The sequence below is a fragment of the Sminthopsis crassicaudata genome, chromosome 2, assembly GCF_048593235.1.
Source record: "Sminthopsis crassicaudata isolate SCR6 chromosome 2, ASM4859323v1, whole genome shotgun sequence".
Lineage (NCBI taxonomy): Eukaryota > Metazoa > Chordata > Mammalia > Dasyuromorphia > Dasyuridae > Sminthopsis > Sminthopsis crassicaudata.
Genome location: NC_133618.1, coordinates 44,325,666 through 44,352,008, shown reverse-complemented (window position 1 = coordinate 44,352,008; position 26,343 = coordinate 44,325,666). Strand labels below are relative to the sequence as shown.

At 36.4% G+C, this 26,343-nt stretch overlaps 1 long non-coding RNA gene across 1 annotated transcript in view; it reads right to left on the bottom strand.

The window, feature by feature from the left end:
* LOC141554313 (uncharacterized) overlaps nucleotides 1-14,794 on the bottom strand; it is a 69,966-nt gene extending 55,172 nt beyond the window's left edge. Inside the window, exon 1 of the long non-coding RNA XR_012485828.1 lies at nucleotides 10,438-14,794. This is a non-coding gene — a long non-coding RNA (uncharacterized LOC141554313). The remainder of the gene's footprint in view (nucleotides 1-10,437) is intronic.
* Nucleotides 14,795-26,343: the final 11,549 nt, after the last annotated feature.

Below are 26,343 nucleotides of genomic sequence, written 5' to 3'. Positions count from 1 at the left end.
GTAGTTTACCATATGGTATGCCTATAACAAATGCTTGTTGAGTGACTATTTCAATGTTTAGAAAAATTCACCATAAAGAAAGCATCTGCGACAATAGGCTAGATTTTCCTTTGTGTGGTCTTGATTGTAAATATGGGGCATCTAGTTGGCACAGTAGTGCCAGCCTTGGAGTCAGGAAGACCTGAATTCAAATTAGGATTCATATGCTTGCTAGCTTTACAACCTTAAGCAAGTCACTTGCCTCAGTTTCCCCATCTGAAAGAAGAGCTGGAAAAGGAAATGGCAATTTGCTCCAGTATCTTTGCTATAAAATTCTAAATGAAACCACCACGAAGAGTTGTTTTTTTGTTTTTGTTTTTGTTTTTTTGCTGAGACAATTGAGGTTAAGTGACTTGCATAGGGTCACACAGCTAGGAAGGGTTAAGTATCTGAGACCAGATTTTAACTCAGGTCCTCCTGATTTCAGGGCTAGTACTCTAACCACTGTACCATTTATCTACCCCCTGAGTCATATATAACTGAACAATAACAACAAAAAATAACAAAATGCTTATATGAGAAATTGTTTGGATTTAGATTTTATCATTGACTCTGACTAGTGTTTTTCTTTTTCTACCAGTTAATAATAATAATAATAATAATATAACACTTAAATAGCATTTGCTATGTGTAAGATTTTCCTCTAGTTTCTTTTGACTAGGAATGAGGTATGGAAAATCTATTTCTCTTCCCTCTTAATCATTTCACAAGGGGAACTTTGTGCCCAATTCTAAAGTAACCGAGTAGCTATTTAAATTTAAAGTTATAGCACAAAAGGGACTGGCATTCTAAATTAATATATACAGAATGCAGAGAAATATGACTTTCACAAAGTCAAAGAGATATAGGCTCTCTTGGTATTAGGAATAATGAGCACCTTGACCAGTCATCCTAATAAATGATGAAAAATAAATTCATCTTCTCAGCTAGTTGCTACATCAGAATAGCTATGTCATCAGTTTACTCAAGGAAGGGCCAGAGCAAGGAAGAGGCTTTGATTAATGCCATCAATTCAATTCCTCAACTATTTATCAAATGCCTACTATGTGTAAGGTATATGTTCAAATGTCAAATGGACGCTTTCCAAAAAGACTATTTTATAGTAACCTCAAACAAGGCAAGCACTCACCTGATAGTCAGAAGAAGCAATATAAGGACATTCTCAAAGTCTCTCAACTTTAGAATTGAATTTATGACATGGGAGTCCCTCTTCAGAGAAGGGGCTGTGCTACTTGAACAAAGTAGAATTGAATTAGCTCAGAAGAAATCTGAGATACAAAGAGAATTCTCCCCAAATGTTCACATGGATTATTTATGTCCGACCTGTAGCTGAGTACTTATTCCAAGCTCATATTGGTCTGGTCAGCCACAGTCAGACATACGGTAACTCTACTCTAACATAATGATGCCATTTTAGTTTTCTTCAAGAACAAAGGACAACAACCAACCAACCTACATATAAGGCACTGCATATTCTCCCAATATTCTCCACTCTAAAGGGGTTTTAGATAAGTATAAGTGGATTTTGCCTTTGAGGCAAAGACTATCTAAAATAGTCATTCAAGGCTTTATTCCTTTTTACAATAGATTACAATAAAAAGCCTAAAAAGCAGTTTTCTTTATATGTCACCCAAAAGAATGCTTCAGAACAGAGCTGGTGAGACAACATGGCTTAGTCTAACGATACAGAGAAATGAGTCCTAGATTCCAGTCCTGATTCCTGGCTAACTACTTTCTGATTTTATGAGTTATCTTCCTCAATCTCATTGACCTTGACTATAAAATGAGGGTTTTGCTCATGAAGTTTGTTAAGGATTGATTTTGTTTAGTTTAACAAATATTTATCAATATCCTACTGTGTAAAAGTAGAGAACTAGCACCAAAATCAAGAGAACCTGAGTTTAAATCCAGCCTCAAACACTTACTAGTTGTACGATCCTGGACAAATCATTTAATCCTATTTGTCTCTGTTTCCTCATCTGTAAAATGAGCTGGAGAAGGAAATGCCCAAACACTCTAGTATCTTTGCCAAGAAAACCCCAAATGAGGTTTCAAAGAGAAAGACAGGACTAAAAATTAACTGAGTGATAACACTGCATAAAAATGCCTTGCTTGCTCTAGGAATACAAAAATGAAATGATAGCACTGATGTCCTGAAGTTCCTTGTGGATATGGGGAAAAGGGGTATGGAGAAGGGAGGAAGAGTAAGATATACTCATCCAGGGGCAGCTAGGTGGCGCAGTGGATAGAGCACCAGCCCTGAATTCAGGAGGACCCGAGTTCAAATTTGGTCTCAGACCCTTAGCACTTCCTAGCTGTGTGACTCTGGGCAAGTCACTTAACCCCAGCCTCGGGGGGATGGGGGGAAGATATACTCATCCTTCTGTGAGAGAAAGAAGACATACATAAAAATGTCCATAATACTAAGATGTGGTGTGTTTTTTACAGAGATGAAGTCCAGAAAAATCATCTTGAGACATCTGAAGAGGGAAAGACTAGTTCTAGGTGATAAGATGCAGAAGGCTTCATTTCTACAGGATGTGATGCTAGAACTGGACCTTGAAAAACAAGACAATATCTTGGGGATTGAGAGGTCATGGCATGAGACATGAGAAATAACACAAGCAGAAGGAGCTTGAAGATGGAGAAGGTAGGGTGAAAATGGGGGTCAGTGAAAATTACAAGTTGGCTGGAACATAGAGTGCATGGGACACAGTTGGGGGAAGACCATCATGAGATAAAAACAGTAGGCTATGAGAGAGATAGCCATATGATATAAGACTTGAATTCCAAGAAAATAAGCTTAAGCTTTCTTTTAAAGGCAAGCCATTGGCAACTTTTCTTTTTAAATACAGAAGTGTTGTAATTGGTAATACATTAGGAAGATTGCCTTTATTCACCTTCCAAAAATTCACTCAGTCCAACTATAATGACCCATTAAGAAGACAAAAATTTAAGCAAAGAGGAGGTGCTTACTCTTGGAATTGTTGATATTTCCCGACATTGCTCCTCCCAAATCTGAAATGATTAGCATAAGAAATATATTAAATGGACTTTCTTTAAAATAAAATTAAACATATTTGTATCTCATGGGCCTAAAGATCCATGGAGCTCTTGTACATATAGGCCTTTTCCCTGCATCAGTTGTAACTGCCTAGGGTCCTTTTTAAGGTAGAGGTTGGGCTGAATGGCTCCCTAAGGCCCCTGCCAACACTAAGATCCTCAGATTCCTTATTCATTGATAATCTCTCTTCTCCAAGTGCTGCATCAAGAATTGGAGGGGTTTGAAGGGGTAGAGGGGGCAGGGACCCATGCTGGCCACTGTGTCTTATTCTGCAGCTCCAGAGATTCATGGCTAGCCTAGTGATTTTATAAAACATTTGTGCTCCCCATTCTTTATCAATCACTGACAGACTCATTGTTTTATAATGTGCTTCTCAGCAAGCTGTTTGCAACTCATCGCCTGCCTTGCTTTATAGTCTATAAATATTTAATTCTTTAATAAACTGCTTATATGTATTATAAAATGACTGATGTGATTCTCTCCCCCCACCCCTTTTAATAGTGCTACTATTTGCAAACCAATTCTTATTTTTTCCTAAATAGCAATATGTTTCATAAATGTTTGAATTTCCTTTTTCTAAGTAGCAATTTATTCAAAGAGGTGGGGAGAATGACAGGCTGGAAAGCAGCCCCAGCTTGTGGGAGAAGAGTCTTACCCTTTTCCCTGCCCTCATCTCTTTTACCCTGCAAGCGATAAGGTGGCTATGGATCAGCATTAAAATCATGGGACAGAGCAATCCCCCACCTCTGGACAGACTCCCTACATTAAACACATTGCAGCAGTTCAGGCTTCAAACCTCCCAATGAAATGTATGTATATCATGAGCAAATGTGGCACCCTCTGGCCTTTGCCCTGCCATCCTATCTCAAGGAATGGTTCAAGGCAGTCAGAAAGAAAAATGCCAATCCCAGGTGTTCTCCCTTTCTCTTCCATTATCCTAGTTTGCTTTTCCATTTATCTTCCATTTCTGAAGTTCATTGTTTTATCTCAACTTTAAAATCTGCCTCAATTAATCATTTGTTGAATGCCTAATTCTAATTCCATAAGAATATTTTCAGATATGGCCTTAGCATTTTTCCCATCATTCTTGATCTCTTTCTTACTAAGTTTAACTTTCCATCAGCTCTTCAACACACTGTCTTCTACAGAGTAGAGTGAAAACCCCAAGTTTCCTTTTGAAATCCTCTAAATTTGACCCTCTTTACTTTCTGGTTCATCCTAAAGTGACCTCCATTTCCAAGTCAATAAATGAGCTAACTTTAAAAAAACCAAAGAGGGTAAAATTTGAGTTGGGTTTTTCTTTTAAGACCAGAGCCTGTGTTACACTGTCATCCACACATTACATTCAGACTAACATCAAAATTATTGTCTAGGGTTAGGAATGTAATCTGTAGCCATGCAACAGAAATTTTCCTATTTCTAAAGCAAGTTCCTAACAAAAAAGTCAAATATTCATCCCTGGAATCTTAAGGACCATGTTCTAATCAGTCGAATCAACTAAACAAAATTTATCAAATATTCCATTGTGCAGACCATTTTTATTCTGAAAAAGAACAGTCCTCCATTGAGATTGTTTACAAGTTCACAAATGCACCTATATTTTCCTAGTATTGTCACACAATAATTTCTTTTAACTCTTTCATATGCCATCTTATTCTGTTTTTAACAGTTAATTCAATGCTATAAATATATTCTGTTAGGTTGCTCTGCAAAGCTTCATCTGACCTGGTTACCTGGTTATAGTGTGAACCTTTTGTTTTGGAAGTGGGTCCTTTCCACTGCTATTTTGGACTAATGAGTACAATACCAGCAAGTGGGAAATACTCTATTCATTTCTCTTTGATCCTTTTTTGGTCAATTTTGGTCAAATCATATGCATGTAACTCACTTCTTCAATTTATATACTGTCTTCTTTAGCATTTAAGGTGATGTTTAAGATACAGAAAAAGTCTGAAGGAGTTCTGTGTGTTGGATTGGATAAGCTTTGAGTTAATGCTGATATTCTCAAATTCCTTTTCTCAGTTTCAATAGCCATGCTATTCCTCCCCCTCAGATTTTTCCTAATATGCTTACAAATATTTCTATTTCATCTAAAAAGTTCAATTTTCATTTATAGCCACATCAGAAGTAACGGCATTTTGACCTTTATGTAGCTATACCTTGTTTTGTGTGTTGGAGATGTTCTGGAAGAATAATAGCACATAAATTGTTTTAAAATTGAATCCTTTTAAAAATGTGCAAAATAACTCACTATTTCCCTGGTGAATTCTACATAAACCCAGGACTTTTTGTGATATGAATTATCACAAATGCGATAAATGATTTAAGATTATTTTTTAAGATATTTTTTGAAATTGAGGGTATCAATGTACCACTCACTAGTCGTCACCAGCAACTTCTAGAGATATTACTAGAAGGCTCTTGTGCACAAGTTAGTAGCTTATTTTTAAGGCCAAAGTTGCTCAGTCACCATAATATGGAAATCCAAACATATTCTCTCAAAACTGGCATTTCTGCACCAGCCTTGTCTATGAGAAAGCAGAAGCAACAAGTCATGTCCCTGACAGCTTCTAAAAGCACTATGCTCATTTCCTAACTCATATGTATAGTCTGGCAACTTTAGTCCATTTAAAAAAATTTTTTTGATTGTACTTAATCTCCCTTCAACATAAAGTTTATCAGTACTTAATATGAAAGGGAGAACGGGCACCAAGGGAATATAAGCCACATTCAGTGGTTCATCCTTCTCCAACAAACTATTGTCAACGATCCTCCATTATCTCTGCTGGGAAAAAAAGCTGATAATGAGGGAGCCATCTGATCCAGATCTAAAAAATCAAGACACCTGGTTTATGCTTCCCCAATAGTGCAAGAAAGTGATCCCTTGTCCCTAAGTTTAGTTGTGTGTGTGTGTGTGTGTGTGTGTGTGTGTGTGTGTGTGTGTGTGTGTGTGTAATTGGAAGGATTTCAAGAGGTCACATTGTGTACCTCCTTTGCCCTTTATTCACCTTCAGGCAAGAGTACATCTAAATCATTTCAGACAAGAAAATCTTTTCTATTTTTAAAGATGCCCAGAAGAGTTTTCCCAAATCTCCCTTGATAGTCGATTCTTATGTTAGAACATTCTTTCATACAGCAAGCCTAAATTTCTCATGCTATAGTTTTTAAATTTATTTCCTCATGTTCCATTCATTGTAATGGTACAGGGCAAGCTCTATTTCATGTAAAGAGTATTGAAATGGCATGTTTGTAAATACATATTATACATAAATATATGTATGCACATGATATACATGTAAATACATAATAATATTCTAGGTCAGAGTGATGGGTTTAATTCCTAGATACATCAGCTAGTTTCACTCTGTTCTATGATCAAAAACTGCATCCAAAACCTGACTAGCTAGCTCATAAATGAATGCCAATCATCAAGGCGAGAGAGAGCATTGCACTAACGAGATAATGTGAATATATAACTGCTACCAGGAAAATAGCTTAATGATTATGAACTTCTAATGGCACATCAGTGATGTCCTTTCCTTTTATAAAGGACAGACATAAGAATACAAACAGTCCATCTCCCGTGAGATGCCCCTGGGCTTCTATACATATATTTGTGTACTTCATACCACAAGTAAAATAAATAATTTTATTTTAAAAAAAAGAAAGAAAAATACTTCAGAGAATCTTTTTATGATTATCTTATCATGTAGGCATTCCTGCCAACCATGAAGATCACAATCATCCCTGCCTTCTCATTCTCTGTAATTCCTGTTCCCGTCTTTCCATAAAATCCCCAATGAGAATCTAGTCAACATAATGGAGATCTTCCTATTCAGAGGTTCATTAATCCTTTTCTGTGTTATGGACCCCTTTGGGGGAGCCTAGGGACCCTTCCTCAAAAGAGAATTTTTAAATGCAAGGGAAGCTATTTATTGAAAATAAATATGCACTTCTCACCATCCTCGTTCATGGATTGTCAAAAATCTATCCTTACACTCCAGGTTAAGAACCTCCAAATCTTTTCATATCCAATGGATAGCAATGCAATTCTCAGTCATCTTTATTCTTGCTCATAACTAGTCTATTACTACTTCTAGTGAGACATGTCTTCAATGAAATATGATTCTTGTCTTTGTTAGTAATACATGCCCCCTTTTCAAATCCATCCTACACGGATGTTTTTCTTTTACACTTTGAGTCTGCTGCAAGGTTGCTTTTTTTTTTTTTTTCTGAAGCCTTGGTATGTTATGAATTGCAGCCATATAGTAATCCCTAGGAGAATACTATTGTGAAAATGACTCAATCACCAGAAGAACTGCCCAGTCCCTTCCCTCTCTGAATAATTCCAGTGCCTTGCTATCATATGGAAAGGACTGAGTTCCCAAAAAACTCTATGAGCAGAGTCAAGCTTTGACAGGACCAAGATGGAAATGGAAGGGTTTTAAGCATAGGTCCAGCATTGTCATTTGAGGACCTGCTAAGATAAAGAGATTCATGAGCAGAGGAAGGGCCACCAGATGGCCAATTGCTGGGGCCATATAAACGCATGAAGATGGTTAAAAAACACCAGGATGGTTTCATCTGTTTTGGTAGGAGGATTGACCACACCCAGGGAAATGGTGGATCCTTGAAATACTGGTGTGTGTGTATGTATGTGTGCTCACATAATATGTATGTACATGCATTTGTTTGCGTATAAATATTCAGGCATGTATACAATTAATATTACTATAGGATAATGTACAGTTTGAATTGTAGAAGAGGGAGGACAAAACTTAAATGAAAAGAAAGTAGGAAAGTTTAAGGAAAAAAGGAAAAATTAAGGTGTAGCATGATAGCTGTCACAAAACTTTGAAGGGTTACATGTGAAAAGTACAATAAAAGCTATATCATTCTAGTGAGTAGAATTTGGACCAATAAATGAATGAAATTTTCCAAAAGGAAGAGATCAGGTCAATATAAGAAAACCAATTTTCAACAATTAGAACTGCCCAACAATAGGACTTCTTTATCAAAGTACTGAGTTCTCCATCATTTGGCAGTGTTCAAGAAAATGTTGCACGAATATCTATGGAGAATGTTGAGAAGAAATTTGGACTATATGGTTTCTGAAATATCTCCCAACTCTAGGAATCTGTGACACCGACTTTCTTGTTACAATTCATCACTTATTTATATACTGTTTCCTCCCACAAGTACGTTCTCAGAATTTAATTTATCAATTTCTCATGGTAAAAAGCTTTATCTCCTTTCACAAGACTACTAAGAATGCAAACATCCCTAATCTTTAAGCTATGTAAGTTCTCCACCCTACAAATGAGTACATCATCCTTCTGTGGGTATTACCATAATCCATATATGCAACCTATGGCAAACAAGTCTCTGCTTTAAGGACCCAGGATCTTTACCTTGGGATGAGTCCCTTATCACAAGAAACTACATCTTAGAGTTTACTCTCTATATAGTTTGCCACACCATTTTCTTAGCAATAGTCTTCCCACTTCAATTTGAAGACAGTTTTTTTTTTTTCTGGTTTCTTCAAGAAACTGATACCTCCCTTAAATACATTGTTCTGTTTATCCAAGAAGCATTATCCCACTTACATGGGGCCTGCCACTCATAAATCAATGCCCTGAGCTGCCACCTCCTATCTGAAAAGTCTACACTATCCATGAAAATGTTCACCATGGGCCACACATCCCATTCTAAGAAAAAAAAAAAAGTTAGACCATGCTTCCCCCACTGAGATTCTATAGTATTTCTTTTCCAAATATGAGACCCTTCCAACAACAAGGATACATCCTCCCTGAAAACAATCTATTTAACTGCTCTTTTCTTCATTTTTATGTCTGCTTCTCTTTCTTTTCTGAAATCCAAAAGATAATAAAGCCTTACAAGAAATCTCTTCTTGAAATTTTTTCCTCTTTCAACTGAAATGTTTTCTCCTGCCATGTAAGCCTTTAAATATGAGAAGTCCCTTGATTTCACTTCAACCCAACCTCTTTTCCCTAACAACTTCTAAAAAGATCCATCAGAGTAAATAAACATGAGGAAATACCCAATGTTCATCTCATCCTGCTTTTTTAGTTTATACAATAGAAGGCAGATACTTTCTTTCCCCTTCCCCTTTATGAAGTGTAACAAACTGCCATTACACCATAGGTATTATTATACTTTTATGGTAAACATTTCCCAATTCTCATTAACATTAAATAAATCCTCAATTATTAAAGACCTCTGCTCTACCCATAAGTGATTGAGCACTCTCTCTTACACATACATTCTTTCACTCACACTCTTCATACTATAGGTGGCCCCCAACATGGCCATCGCTTCAGAATCATGTAAACTTTTTAAATGACTCTTTTCAGGGGGTCTCAGTAAAAACATCAATTGGATTTTAATTACTTGCAATTTATATCCTACTTCTGATAGCCTATGGTTAAGGATGATCATAAACATATGGAAAAATTAAAACCAAAGATAATCAGAAACATTCGTTTCAAACATAATCAATATCCTTCCCCACCAAATGTTTTAGTAGTGCTACTATTATGCAGCCAGTTTTGTCTCCTTTGTTGGAAATTCTAATCCAAATTGGAATAGTTAAAAGGCAGGCAGTAGAGGGAAAGGGACTGGACAATTCAGATTTAATGGCCATCCCTTAAAAAATCAAGAATTGATATTTGGACTATTATCAGGAATATCATCAAATCTATGTATTTGCATCTTGGAAGCTTGTATGTGTATTTTGGAGGCAAGTGACATTTATGAAAGGAGGATCATTTGGTTTGGGGAGCATCATATGATTCAGAATTGCTCCATTCTGAAGATGTCAATTTGGGCAAGTATCCAAGTAATTCAGATCAAAACCATCCTCTAGTTATTTAAGGAAAATGTATGGAACTTTTTAAACTTGATTTATCTATTTAATTGGGGATGGGGTGGGGGAAGGGGCACGTCAACCTGAACCAAGAAAGTGAAGGACTGCCTTGTTCACTCTTTCCATTTGCGTCTACCTTGGAATTCCCTTCTAACCCCTCATACTCATGGGATAGCCAGTTAGTGGGTCAGTTAGTTCTCCTCCTCAGTCCTATCCAAGTAGCACAAGCACTGTTTATCCATCTCGGCTCATCTTACACATGCACTAATTCATTCTGTTAACTTCAACAACAATTTGAAATCGTTAGAAACCCATGGCAACAAACACTCTGCGAACCAGAGGATTAATTGGCACGAAAACCAGGCCTGCTTAAGCATTCTGAGGAGTTCGTCTGCTCCTTGGCAGCGGGTGCTATGACAGTACCGAGAATTCCCTTTTCCACAAATACCTGAACCAGGAAGCATTCTACTGCATCCCAAATTAGGTGTAGCCGTGCTTTGGGCTTCGGAGCTGTTGCGATAAACAGCTGGTGGTGGTGCTGTCCCCGGCCTCAAGCCTCAGAAGGACCTGTTTCAGGGATCATCTTGGTAGCTGGAAGCTCCCTGTGTCAGGTGCCCACAGCTGAGACACGAGCCTCATCACTCGTGGCCATAGATGGTTTCACTGAAACCCTCCCGCTACAGTGCCGAAGCTCTAAATAAGCGCCTCTCCATATATTCCCCACCCTTCCACATCCATGCCCTTGTTAGGTTCCACGTTTCCATTTAGAAATGTGATTTGGGCAGCCAACTTCACAGATTGGATCCATCTCAGAGCTGCCTTGCGAAGACATCTGTGTGAAGCTTCATTTAAAACAAGGAAAAATGGAAATAGCGAAAAAACGGCAGCCGCTCTGAGCTATTTCCTAATGAACCTGTTTGTCCCAAGCGCTGTGCTGAGGAGCCTCTTCTTGGTGAGAACCCTTTATGCATATTAATATTATGCATGTTTTCCATGTGACTCCTCGTGACTCGCCCTCAACCCCCCTCCTTCGAACTCATTTAAATAAAAATAATTTATGTGGACATTCCTTCAGTCAGGATTTTCTCTCCCCTCTTTCTTAAAGAGGTCTATAATATTTCGTTGATGCTTTGCGTCCAAACGGGGTCGTTATGCTTTCGCATATCATTAGGGCTTTATAAAGAACAACAGCGACATCTGCATGTACCGCAGCGCCAAGGAGATTGGGAAAAAATACAGAAAACAAACCCCAAATGGGCTTCGAGGCTGTCTGGCTCTGTCTCCCCAGCAGCCCCTGCCACCGCCATAGATGGTAGTAATTGTACAGTGTAATCACATCATGGCTCATCTGAATATTCATAGCAGAGACAAAGCTTTGGAGAATAAGGAGGGAGTGGGAAGAATTTAAATATACAACAGCATCTCATTTCCAAATCGAGTCCTGTACTTTACACACCCGGCGCCAGTGTGGAAATGGGAGATGAGGAGGGACGATGGCCGAAAGAAGGAGCAACAAGAAAAAGGGGGGTGACATTCTACCCTCTTTAGAGTCTGAGGAAAAAGAAAACCACAAACAGGAACAGGAAAAAAAATAGCAAAAGTGATATTTGAAGAGTGGCCAACAGTGGCTAACCAGCTGCTGTTTTACCAGGAATGAAATAGCCTATTGAAGGAGCTTTATAAAGCTCCCAATTAATATGTTGTGCATGTATAAGATCTACAAAGAACTCACTGTATTCTTGCCCCCCACACCCCTCTCACCACCACCTTCCTTCCCTGCCCAGTGCCAGCGGAGAGAGACCTCAGCTACCAAATAATTGATTAATCTCCTCAACAGTGACAACACTCCTCTCCAAAAAGAAAGAAAGGAAAAAAACCAAACGTACACAAAAAGAGGTGACTTGTTCCCAAATGGGGGTGTAAATTACCGCCGGCTTCTTCATTCTCTTTAGCCCCCACCCACCCAAAAGGCAAATATAATCCACATGTGAATGCTCGGCGTCTTCGTTTTCTTTATAATGTGGTATCTTTTATTAATACTAACCCCAAACGTGGGTATTTGTAGAAGCCTTTGCCACTGCGTTCCCCAAAGATACTAGTTTCAACTCACTGGAGTTTATATTCCTTTAATTGTCTAGTTGCAGGAATATTTCCCATTTTTAAAATGTGCCACTCTGCTGGAATGAGAAGAATCCAAGGTTGTATCCAACTTCAAAGGTTTCCAAGTCATAAGGCTTTTTAGCAAAAAATAGAAGCCAGATCATGGGACAAATCCCTGGGTTTTGAAGATATACATCATAGGGACCTTTTCTTCTTCTTCTCCCTGTCTCTATCTCTATGTCTCTCTCCCCAACTTTGTACTTCTCCTGGCTCTGAATGCCCCTCGCTAACACGGCTTAATGATATGCAAATGAAATATGCATAAAACCATTCTACTGTATGATGATTAAACACTGGAGACATTAACAGCCGACGCTTCAGTCTTTGACTGTAATAATCTTTCCAAATATCCACTTTGATTACGGAGTTATGGAGACCCATAGCAGTTGGCAGAGAGAGAAGGAAGAAGGGATGCACGGAAGCAGCACCCATCTCTGTGTTTCTCCCACTCCAGAAGACGTATCCCCCCCTTTGTACTTCATTCCTATTGCTGTCTTTTGTAATCCATCCATGCGGTTGCACCAGGGTGATTAACGGAAAAAAAAAAAAAAAAGAAAAAGAAAAAGAAAAAAAAAAAACTCTCTTTTCTCTTAATGTTTCAAAGCTCATTAGCCAAACGATTATTCCTCATTAACAGCAAAAGCTCATTCATTAAAAGGAAAAATATGCCCAAAAGATGCCAGCGCTGTTAATCCTGAGCCCCGTAACTGGGCTGTAAATCCCATACCACTTGTATATTCCATAGGAAAGGGACAGGCGCCAATCCACATTAAAGGGAAAAAAAAAAAAAAAAAAGAGGAAAGGAAAACAGTTTGTATGTTTTGTAAAATCCGCAAGAGCTGCAATTAATATTCCTGTTGTATGACTTTATTTTTTTGTCTCTCCCTTTTGTTTCCAGCGCCCGCCCCTGGCTCAGCGCCCAGTGCCAACAGAACACCTTTCAGGATCCACAGCAAAATAGACAATGTAAGTACCAGTCGTCCCCTGAAGCCCTTTGCCAGAATTTAAAAGAAAAAAATTAACAGCCCCAAAACCATAGAGGAGAGAGGCTCGTTTCCCTTCCTTCTTTCCCCTCCGTTTTGCCACCAGGGTTTCACAAGTAGCACCTTCCCAATCTCTCTGCCTTCAAGTTTGTGCATGTCTCTGTGGCATCCCTCCTCCTCCTTCACTCCCATAGTGGATCTTGTAAAAGGGCTTCAGATCGGCCCCATTCATCTCCCTGGTGATAGCAGTGAATGTAGATAAATCTCTGACTGCCTGCTTGCTGCTGGAGTATGATTTTTATTTTGTCTTCTCCATATACCTGGGTCAAAAAGTGGGATGTACATACATGTACATATATATATATATATATAATACATATATATATATACATATACATACATACATATATATATATATGGACACACAGAGACCCACATGCACACTTCCTCCTCTCCGTTTCCCTCTATTTCTCCCTCTCCCACCTTTTCTCCCACATGCAGACACCCCACCTAGGTGTATATGGAGACATATACACACATAGTCACTTAGACATATAACACAAGTACACAGACATATCTAAATCTGTGTTTCAGCTTCTCTGGGACCGTGTGTCTATGCACACACATGCCAGTGCAAGTGTGTCTAGGAGCATGCAAAGAGAGATGCTGATCTATTCATTTCTACCAAGCTTTATCTCCATACAAACATGCCCTTTCTTCTCCCAGCAGAGGCTATAGGCAACTACAGTCTTAAACTAGGAAAGCTGTATTCCTTCCTTAAGATTTCTATTTGTAGACCTTTCATGCTGCTTCCTCCACATCTTTTTTGAGCTGTAGAATTGGCATCTTTCCCTGAGGTTTTCCGAATGGCAAGTGGCACCGGTTGGGGCAAGCATTCCCGCGGCTTCCTATGGCATTTCTCTTCCGATTGTCGGCTTCTCTTCTTTGTTTGTTGTTGACTGGACTGGGTGTAATTTTTTTTTTTGGAGTTAATTATAAACCAACTGGAATAGCAAACATGCCAACAGCTTGCAACAACCACCACCAAAAAAAAACAAAAAAAACAAAAAAAAAAAAACAACCAAGTGCCTTCTGTTGAGACAGATGCCCAGATTGCCCCTGGCACGGGGAAACGGGCGCAAGGTTTTTGTTGTTGTTGATTATTATTTTTGGTTGTTGCTGTTTTCGTTGTTCGTTTTTCCTCGTTTCCCCTTATTTTTTAAAGACTCCGGGATCCCGGCCTCGGCTTGGAACGAAGTGGTGTCATGGCGGAGACGACGGCCTTTGTCTTGCAGGGTGTGAAAGCATCCGCTGTGCTGGCTCCACTGCGGCAGAATCAAGTTTAAAGGGAAAAAAAAGTCATTAAAGTCAGCTTTGTGCCTCGTTGGTGGGGGAGTCCCCCAAACCCCAAAGAGCTAAGTCCCCGTGCCCGAGAAAGGGCTTGCAGTGGAAGAACCTAGCCGGTAATCCTGGCATTTGCGCCTTCGGTAGCTACTTGCTGTTCGCTCGTGGGGGTCTGGATAATCTCCCTTAGCTTTACCGCACTGTCTGGCCCGCATACAGGGCCCCCGTAACATATACCCGCTGCTGTTATCACACGAAACTGTGGCGTTGCCACTGAATGGATGGCACTGTGCCAACTCTTCTGCCATCCGCCCTTGCAGCTTTTTTCTTTCCTCCCTCCCTCCTCCTCCTCCTCCTCCTCGTCCTCGTCCTCCTCCTCCTCCTCCTCCTCTTCTACCTCCTCCTCCTCCCGTCGACTTGACGTTAATTAACACACGGGTTAATTGATTTTAAAAGCCGAAGAATTACAGTTAACTTTTCCCACAGGGTACAGACGCCAGCCGCTTGGCACGACTCTGCCTTCCGCACTGGTGCAGGGGGGGAGCAGGGAAAAGCCCGCAGCAAAACTAGCAACTGCTGAGGGAATGTTGCCTGCTTATTGGAGTAGAGCTGATAGAAGTCGACGTGATACTATCTCCTGTTTTACAATATCTTACTATTATATTTCGTTATAAGTAATCAAAGCATACCCCCCTTCCTTCCTTTCCATCATACCCCCTTTTTTTTTCAAAAAAGAAAGCTCTTCAGAAATTCTTCTAGAAGAAAAAAATCTCCCCCACATCCTACATAGCACCCCCATCAACGCTATTCTAATAATAATTTTTTAAAAATTAGCCAATACTGTTATGTTTCCTGAAGTAGTTCCCAAGAAGGAGGGCTGCCACACCCCAGAACAGTGGCAAAGGGAGATTTTTTTCTTTAATATAGTCTCTTTCTTCCCTCTCCACCGTTTTAAAATTCTAGTTACTGCCAATGCGATGCTAATAGTGAAGGGTCTCAAGAAGGAGAAAGTTGGTCCATTTGTAATTAAGAGCAAAATTTGCCTTCTGAAAGCTCCTGGTTGGGTATTTGTTTGTTTGGGGGTTTTGATTTTTTGCTTTCTCTCTCCTTCACCCCCAATCCTCTGTTATAAAGGAAAGCAATTGATAGTGCAGTTGGGGAGGAGATGGGGCAAGGCTGGGAACTTGCTGCTTTCACCTTTTGCTGCTTTCATTTTATTTCATTTTGTTTTTGAAAAGCACGTAGCAAGTGAAGCGACAAGAGGAATCCATTATGCAAATCATGTCACATTTGCATAATGTCTCATGACTGGAATATGCAAATGATCTGTATAATTTATGAGTGCCAGTGTCTGTCTAAAAGTGCTTCCCATAATTTACAAAGTGAACCTAGGAGACCAAGAGAGGCAGCTTGTTCTCAGACCCCATTGCCCAGGAAAGCTCGGTAAATCTTCCCTCCTAGCATCATTAGATGCCTTCAAAGAATAATTAAAATTCCTAATTATCATCATTCCTTAGGTATCTTTCTTTTCTTTACTTACCTTTCCATTCCCATGGGTCTCTCACTTAACTCTTTGCTTAAAACTTCACAGAAACTATTTACTTAGGGCGTGGAATTCCACAGAATCTTACAAGTGGAAGAAACCTTAGGAGCAGACCTTGATGATCTTGCAGATAAGGAAACTGAGACCCACAGGGGAGACATGTTCTGTTTAAGATTCCATATAGCCATTAAATGGAAGAGCCTGAACTCAAACTCATATATTCTGACACTGTTGAATTCATTTTTAGTCATATCTGACTCTTTATGACCCCATTTAAAGGGGTTCTTGGCAAAGAAACTGGAGTGGTTTGACATTTCCTTTTCCAACTCATTTTACAGATGGGGAAACTGAGGCAAACAGAGTTTAAGTGAATGCCTATGGTAACAGAGCTAAGAAGTATCTGATTTTGGATTTGAATTCAGATCTTCTTGACTCAAGACCCAGGGCTCTGTCTACTGAGAGTCATTGTTTGATGGCTCTTCTAAATCTCATGTTCTTGATTCTGTGATATCCATTCTAGCGTTCTTTCCACAGTAACATACATGTTGCCTTTGTGACCACTTTGAAAAAAAATCTATATACGGCCAAGATCTCCATATATTCACTTGTATTTTGTTTTATTTTTGTGTATGTGTGTGTATGAAAAAGTTTATATATATATCAAGGGGTGACAGAGCAAATAGCTCTAGTTGCCTAGGTCTATAAAGGGAGAAGATTGGAGTTTACATTTTATCTGATTTTATCTTCATCCTGGGATTGAGTGTTTGTCAATTCTTTTTACACTTGTAGGCATGAAATATTAAGAACCAAAGGGAAGCCTCCAGTACATGTATTGGCTATATCTATATCTCTCTATCTGAAAGATTTATGTAAAGACGTGGTCAAGAATCCCACAAGAGGAGAAGTAAATGGGTTAAGAACCATATTGGTTGAAGAGATGCCTGTATCAAAGAAATCATGGATCCCTCAAAGGACTTTAGTCCTTTAGTCCTCTATTATGTAAGACTCTGTTATGCCATGGAAGTTCATAGAAGTTGAAGCCTCTTGGCACTCTGATTGCTGGTGTTATGTCATATGCTGAGTCATGAACTTAAGTTTCAGAAGAATCATGACATTCAATGTGATCATCATGGTATAGAGCTCAGAGTTCAGCTTAGAGTTGACGCTAGAGAGCTAATCTTTCCATTACTCATTATTTATCTACACATAGTATCTTATTTATCATATATATCTTGAGTCTGTCATATATTTATATCTTATATATATGTCACCTAAATTGCATTCATATCATCATATGTTAAATTATACTCTTTCCTTTAATCATTTGCTTAATTTTTCCATGGTTCTAGAAATTTTTTGGTACCTTCTCTTACATTCCAAAGTTGTGGAGAATATTTTAAATTTTGAATGTAAATTTGATTTTCCATTTTCGTTATTACACACTTTTATGTGGAAATAATTTGGAAAAACAAAAACAAGCTTTTTTTCAGTTGTCTCATGTGATAAGCAGATTGTCTGGCTTAGGTGTATCATTTTGGACAACCCATTTGATTAAACACTATTAAGGCTTAGGTGTAGACATTTAGAGAGGAGATGATATGTGACCTAGTCAGACTTGAGTAAGAACATATCAAGATTCCCAATGAATTTCTCTTCTGATATGAGAATTGTGTTAATCTATTGAGAATCAACTCAGCAGACGGCCAGTGGAATATCAATGGATTCTCGTTTTTGCAGGTGATTGTAGCAAGGAATGTACTTTGGTGCTTGAATGCAAAATGGCATTATCCTAAAGAACATCAATGACAGATGCTAGACCTGGTAAATAACAGTATTTACAAAATAAGGAAGCAAAAATCTACAATCAGAGAATGGTAGTAGTACCATTCTAAATGGCAGGCATTACTAGGGCAGTACATTGAGGAAGTTAAGTTGAAGAGAAAACAAAGTCACTGTTGAATCTGTGAATGGAGTTTTTCCTGATTCTGCAATATAAGCAGACAATTAAGTCGCTGTGTTTGATTAATGAAGACAAACTAAGCTCTTGGCTTTTGTTTTGGTTTGGTTTGGTTTTTTTCTTGAGAATCTTGTGTTTTCTCAGTAAGTTAGTACTGCTTCCATTCTCAGAAGTCAACTGGTATCATGGATGCAGAGCTGTTAACTCTTGACTTTTCCATTGTGACAAGATACAACCCCAAATACCCACTTACACTATTCTTCCAACTCGTTGAGATAAAACTATTGGAATAATAATAATTGGAATATTCACAGGGCATTTTATTTTTTGCTGTGTTATACAGAGAAAAAACATTCTAGGGTAAAATAAACACTAATGTCTTTAATGAGGATATTGTTTTTGCATAATTTTTCCTGCAACGATGTGTCCCACTTCACCATAAGTGTGAGGCAGAACTTTTCATTATAATCATTTGTTTCACAAATATTAATGTATGTATTTATACCGTCCCCCAATCCATGGGGTATCTTGCTTCTCTTTCTCAGATTTTTTAGAGGGGAACCTTTTTCTATTCAAAAATATATGGGGAAAAATAGAATTCATAAGGGAGCTATGAAAGGTGTATGTTATTGTTTGAATAGTTTTATAAATTTTACAGAATCATAAGGAAAGATAAAAGTGTCCAACTGCCTTATGTTCCAGGTAAGAAAACTGAGGCCCTATAAAGTGCAGCTATTTTGCCAAGGTCATTAGAGGTAATAAAATGGCGGATCTTTGGATTTTCATTATGTTTTTATACTACAAATGTCTCCTGTTTTAAGAAAGTCATTTCTGAAAATTCAAAATTATGAAACTGATAAATTAAGAACATTCATATTTCAAAAGAAGTTATATTTTTTTTAATTTGCTGGGTTTTATTTTTTTTCAAGTAGCATCCACTAAGGTTCTCAAGGATTGTTTGTTTACTTGTCAGAAATGCTAATTAACCTTACAGGTAAAGTGTAAAGTAAAAGCTGTTATTTATAAAATTATCTATTAAATTAGGGAACAGGCCTTTTACAGCCCAGAGCAAAATTCATTTCTACTACCAGAATAATATCAGTAAAGAAATATAAAAGTGATAGACTTTCTTATGAGGGAAAGTGAACTTCAAAACAACCTTAATTCTATAGTACATAGACACTCAAGACATACATGATCTTGGGAAATGGAAAAATGACTTAACATACAGAATAGGTTTACTGATCCACTAAAAGAAGGAATTACTTTGTTAGAAAACATGCATGCAAGGTAGTGCCAGTATTTAAGGGATAATTTAGTGCAAAATTAGGAATAATAAAAGCCCTGGTTTCAGAGGGCAAAAAAGTAAGGGCTCTGAATGGAAAGGGCTAATCACAGGGTTTCCTAAGTAAAAAAGAAAAAAAGAATTAATTTGAAAGTATTTACTGAGAGTTTTTGTGTCAACACTGTTCTAAGCATTTGGGATACAAATAGAAAAAAGGAAATGGTCTCATACTCAAGGTCACATTCTAATTGGTAGAATCATTGCATTTAGAAAGCTGCAAGATAGTTGGCAAACTTGGTGATCCTTTCAATGCTTTGGCAGATAAATATCTGTGCCACAAATTTTTAAAATTCATTATATTTTCGCTTCCAAATTCACTCCCTCCTCTCTCTCTCCCACCTATTGAACAAACAAGAGAAATAAAACCCATTAAAAATGTATAATCAAGCAAAACAAAGTCTTATGTTAACCTTGTCCAAATATATATATATATATATGTATATATATATACATATATAAGAATATAGATATATATATTTCTATTATAAATACATAGAGAATTTATGTAGAGATTTTCTGTGTATATATATATATTTATATACATATATAAGCATGTGGATATTCTATTATATATATATATATATATACATATATATAATTTATATATATATGTGTGTGTGTGTGTGTATTTGAGAAAGATTATATTTCTCAACCTATTCTCTTAAACTATCAGCTCTCTATATGTAGTTGGACCACATGTTTCACTGAGTCTTTTGGAATTGTAGGCAGTTCCATTGTGTTGTTTAGAATTACTAAGTTTTTCAAAGTTGCTTGTCTTTATAATATTGTTGCAATGTTATACATTGTTCACTTGGTTCGAATCACTTCCCTCTGCATCAATTCAGATGGTTTCAGAAAGCATCCCCTTTATCATTTCTTATAGCACAATATTCTATCATATTTCTACTCCATTTTTTTTTAGCCATTCCTCAATTGATGGGCTCCCACTTAGATCCCAATTTTTTGCCACCATGAAAATAGTGTGTGTGTGTGTGTGTGTGTGTGTGTACACAACCTTTTTCTCTTTCTTTGATCTATTTGGAGGAAAGATCCAATATCACTAAGTCAAAAGGTATTCATGGTTTAATAGTTTTTTGGGCAGAGTTGAAATTGTTTTTCAGAATTATTATTGGACTAGTTCATTGCTTTACTAATAGTGCATGAAAGTACTCATTTTCCACAACCCCTTCAGCATTTGTCATATTTCTTTTTTGTCAATTTTGCCAATTTGATGAGTTAGTATCTTAGAGTCATTTAAATTTGCATTTATTTATTAGTGATTTTAAACTTTAGTTATTAATAACTTGGAATTCTTTCTCTAAAAAATACCTATCTTTTGACCATTTATAAATTGAGCAGTGGTTCTTATAAATTTGAATTAGTTCTCTACATATCTTAGAAATGAAACTTTTTTTGGAGAAAGCTTGCTGAAATTTTTTTCTAATTTTCTGGTTCTCTTAATTTTAAAAGCATTGTCTTTGTACTGAGGCTTTTAAATTTTTTGTAATCAAAATTGTTCATTTTACCTTCAGAGAACCTCTTTCTCATTTGAGTATGTCAGATATATAAATAATGGAACGGTTCATATTTCCTTCATGCTCCTCTAATTTGTCATCCTAAATGTCTAAATTATATGACCATTTGAAGCTTATCCTGATATATAAGTGGTTTTGCACATATTTTTATACCTAATTTCTGCCAAACTTCTTTCCACAGTTTCCAGCAATTTTTGTGAAATAGTGAGTTCTTGCCTCAATAGTTGGAATTTTTAGGTTTATCAAACACTAGTTTCCTGTGCTCATTTGTCACTATATATTATGTTTCTAATTTATTTCACTGATCAACTTCTCTATATTCAATTCAATTCAGTACATCATTATTAAGTTCCTATTATGTGCCAGGCAATATACTAAGTATTAGAATTAAAACACACACATACACATACACACACACACACACACACACACACACACACACACACACAAAAGAGTGTCCTCAAGAAGCTTACAGTCTAATGGGGAAGACAACATGCAAACATGCACAAACAAGCTATAGATAAAAAGGGAAGGCACTAGAATTAAAATGAATTAAGATGGATTAGGAAAACCTTCCTGTAGATGAAGCCAGGAAAGTCAGTTGTCAGAACAAAGTAAGTAGAGTGTTTCAGGCACGAGGGACAGCTAGGAAAAAATGCTGAGAACTGAGGGACAGAGTTCCTTGTGGGTAAAATAGACCCTTAGATCAAAGAATATATGTTGGGGAGTAAGGCATAGGAAGCCTAAAAAAGTACCAAATAATTTCAATGATTATGATTTTGTAGTTTAGTACATCTGGAACTACCAGGCACTCTCTCCTTCATTTTTTTTTCATTAATTCTATTGCTATGCTTTATCTTTTGCTCCTCCAGATGACTATTATTTTTTCTAGTAAAATAAATCTTTGGTAGTTTGGTTTCTACGGCAATGAATAAGTTAGCTTAGTATTTTTATTTTTTAAAATTTGATTGGTTCAGCCTACCCCCTGAGCAAATACAATTATACTAATAGATTTTTTTTTAAGTATAAAATGTAAAGCCCTTCACACACCTGGCCAATAGTAGGCACTATATAAATGCTGTTATTGTTGTTACTCTCATCATCGTCTTTGTAAGTAAACTCCCAATTATTTTATTCTGTTTATAGTTATTTTAAATAGAATTTTATCTGTCTCTTCTATTGGATTTTGTTTGTAATAAAAAAAATTCATTTGCGTGTGTGTGTGTGTGTGTGTGTGTGTGTGTGTGTGTGTGTGTTTGTTATATCTTGTTTTTCCTGTGGCTTTGTAGAAATCAGTTGTTTCATTTAATTTTTAATTTTTTATTCTTTGGGGTTCTTTAAATAAATCATATCATTTGCAAAAAGTGATTATTTCATTTCCTATACTTATTCATTTCTTTTTCTTATCCAGTTGCTATGACTAGTCTTTCTAGCACTATATTGAACAGCATTAATAATGGATATCCTGGTTTTAACTCTGATCTTATTGGAAAGATCTCTAATTTATCCCCATTACACATAATGCTGATTTTTAAATAGTCACATTTATCATTTTAAGAAAAAATCCATTTATTTTTGTTTTTGCTATTAATATAGTCAATTATGTTTATAATTTTTATAATATTGAATCAATCTATATTTTCTCGTGTAAATTCAGCCTGACCATAGTGTATAATCTCTAGGTCATATTTTTCTGCTTGCTAATATTTTATTTAAATTTTTTTAATTTTAAAATTTAAATGATTGGTTTAAAGATCTTTTGTCTAAAAATTTCTTCTCCCCTTGGATTTGGCATCAAGATTGTATTTATTTATGTAATGGAAGGAATTTGATAAGATTAGGATTTTCCTATTTTTTTTAATAGTTTATGTAGTATTGGAATTAATTTTTCTTTACATATTTGGTAGAAGTTGCTTGTACATCCATCTGGTCCTGGGGAATTTTTCTTTGAGAGTTCATTTATAGTTTAATTTTTTTCTAAAATTGTTTATTCATTGTCATGTCTCATTCTTTGTGACCCCAATACTGTCTGTGGTGTTTTCTTAGCAAAGATATGGAGTGGTTGGCCATTTCCTTCTCCCACAGAGGTTAAATGACTTGCCCAGGGCACATAGCTAGATTTGAATTTAGGTCATCCACACTCCAGACTTAAAGTTCTATCTACAGAGTTAGCTGCCTTTGCTAAGATAGAGTTGTTTATATAAATTTTCTAAGATATTGTATAAATGCTCTGTTTCTTGTTTGGTTAATATGGACATTTTATATTATTGTAAATATCAATTTCACTTAGATTATAAGATTTATAGCTCCTAATAAATTTTCTTCATTGTTTTTCTTTTTTAATCATAGTAATTTGGATTTCCTTTTAAAAATCAAATCAATTGACACCTATGTTTTCCTCCAAAACCAAATGCTATTATTAGTGTTGTTTACTTGTTTACTTTCAGTTCTTACTAATCTCTTTGATTTCCAAGACTTTTTAGTGTTAAATTAGATATTTTTAATTTGTTGGCTTATTTTTTGTTGCATTCCCAATTCATTCATCTGCTTTTTTTTCCACTTTTATTAATGTTGAGATATAATTTTGTTTCTACTTGATTTGATTTCATACTCCAAATTTTATATACTTTGTCTCATGGTTATCTTTAATGAAATTGTTCTTTGACCCATCCTTTTTTCATTTCCAACTTACTTTTAAACTGTGCTTTATTTTATTGAATGTAATTTTATTTCATTGTAGTCAGAAAATGTGCAATTTTTCTATATTGGTAAGCTTTTATGACTTAATGCATGATTACATGTAAGAAACATACTCTTTTCTATTTTCTCCAGAAATTTATCATCTTTAAGTTTTCTAAAACTCTGTTCAGGTTCTTCATTTCTTTTTTCTTAAAATTTTTCTAGATCTGAGAGTAACAAATTAAATAGCTCTATTGTTTTTTGGTTCGGTTTTCTTGGGGTCTCTGGGGGCAGCCATCATTTCAGTTCAGTAATCATAAGAACAGCCAGGTGTTAAAAGTCCAAATCCTTTATTATCTCCTTTCTGGGGCTGGGCAACTTTCTGGAGAGCCTTTCAGACTGGCTTTGGTCTCAGTGGGGGAAGTGCAGGAAGCCAGGCTAGCCACCAGGAGCCTGATTGAAGGTGAAATGAATTTCTGTCTCCTTGGCTCCAAGAGCTTCTAGTGCGCTTGTCCTCTGTGGCTCTCAGTTCCTGCTTATATTCTCCACACTGAGTACAAACCAATCATATCACTAAGAAACCATTATTTGTTGTAAGATTAAATCAATCATACTGAAACATGCTAAACTAGATAACCATTGTCTCATCAACTCCACTTATCTTGTAAGCATCCTTGTTTCAAGTTCAGAGTTCTGGCCTATAATAAGTAGCAAATTCCCCACTGCCATACTCTTATTTTCTCCTCTCGATTTTTTCCTTTAAGAATTTAAATGCTTTTCTTTTTGGTGCACATATTGCCTGTAAAGCATCATTTCCTTTTAAAAGGAAAATAGTTTCCCTATTTATCTTTTATATTTTTTGCTGTGATTTTGTCTGAGGTCATGATTGCTACCCATCTTTTTAACTTTAGCTCAAGCACAATAGATTCCGCTTTATCCCTTCATTTTAACCCTGTCTGAATTTTTGTTTCAAGTGTGTTCCTGATAAACATATTGATTCTTATCTCTAACATATTCTACTATCCTCTTCTTTAATGTATCTTATTTACATTCATAGTTATAATTGCCTATATACTTTTTTTTATATTTTTAGCTTATATTCCCTTCTTTTCTTTTTTTCCTGCCCCCTGCTTAAATAGTGGATTTTGTTTCTGACTAATCCTTCTCTTAAGAGGGACTTATCAAGACTTCAACATTCCATTTGTGCGAGTTATTTTTCCCTATTCTCCTTTATCCTCTTTCCCTGTACATTTTTCCTTACCCTTTCCATTTTTTTTTTTTCTGAGGCTGGGGTTAAGTGACTTGCCCAGGGTCACACAGCTAGGAAGTGTTAAGTGTCTGAGACCAGATTTGAACTTGGGCCCTCCTGAATTCAGGGCTGGTGCTCTATCCACCACGCCACCTAGCTGCCCCCCTTTCCATTCTTTAAGATCACCAAAGCCCAACAGAATCATCAGGCTGTCTGTCAAATTAGGCTTCCTGTGTGACTCAAGATGACAGAATTTTGAAGTGCTACATGTATCATTCCCCCATATTAGGATGTAAACATTAATCCCTTATGATTGCTTGATCATGTTTACCTTTTTATACTGCTCTTAAATCTGTATTTGTATGTAGGAAAAAATTTCTACATAATAAGAGAATTCCCCCCAGCCAATTTTTTCATCAGTAATTTTGGGGATTCCCATTTCATTAAAAATTCATTTTCCACTTGCAAGATTATATTCAGTTTTGATAAGTTGTTTTTGGGTAAAAGTTAAAATCTTTTGCTTTCAGGAATATCATTTTCCAGACTCTCCACTGCTTTAAGAGTAGGGATTGACAAACTGTGGCTCATGAATCAGATCTGCCAAATACAAACAGTATTTGTACTTTAAAATATAAAAAACAATACTTAGGTCGTGGGTCAAATAAAAACAGGTGATAAAACTAGATTTGGCCCTCATCCCTTAGTTTGTAGATCTCTGCTTTTGAGTAATTACTGCTAAATCTTCTGTGATTCTGTCTGTCTTTGAGGCTGCTTGCAATATTTTCTCTTTCATCTGGAATTTCTGGGTTCTTTTTTTTTTTTGATGACTAGCAGATTTTTTAAAGTTCTATTTTCCCCTCTAGTTCCCTCTAGAATATAAATCTGATCAGATTTTTATTATTTCTTGATGCATGAGGCTACCTTTTTATTTTTTGGTCATGGCTTTCAGGTAGTTCAATGATTCTTAATTTCTCATTTTCTTTTCCAGGTTAGTATTCCTCACATTTTCTTTTCAGTTTGTCTTTTCACTTTGTTTTAATATTCTTTTTGTTTTTTCCCCCCAATTTATTATTTTTAACATTTTTTTCTCTTTAAATTTTGAGTTCCAAATTGTTTCTCTCCCCAATATTCCTGAGAAGGCAAGCAATATGACATCAATTATACATATGAAATAATGCAAAACATTTCCATATTAGCTATCTTTCTAAAAAATAGTAAGAAAAAAATGAAAAAAATGATACTTCAGTTTGCATTCAGAGTTTATCAGTTCTTTCTCTGAAGAGGGATAGCATATTTTCATCATGAGGTCTTTCAAATTGTCTTGGATCATTGAATTGATCAGAGTAACACTTATTTCACAGTTGATCATTTCAACATTGTTATTACTATATATACAATTACCTCTCAATTCACTTTGTATAATTTCACATATGTCTTGCCAAATTTTTCTGACATAGCTCACTTTATCATTTGTTTTTAAGTTTATTTTTTGTTACATTTTAAATTCTAAACTCCTTTCCTTTCTTCCCCACTTTGCAATAGAAAAATCTGACAGCCAT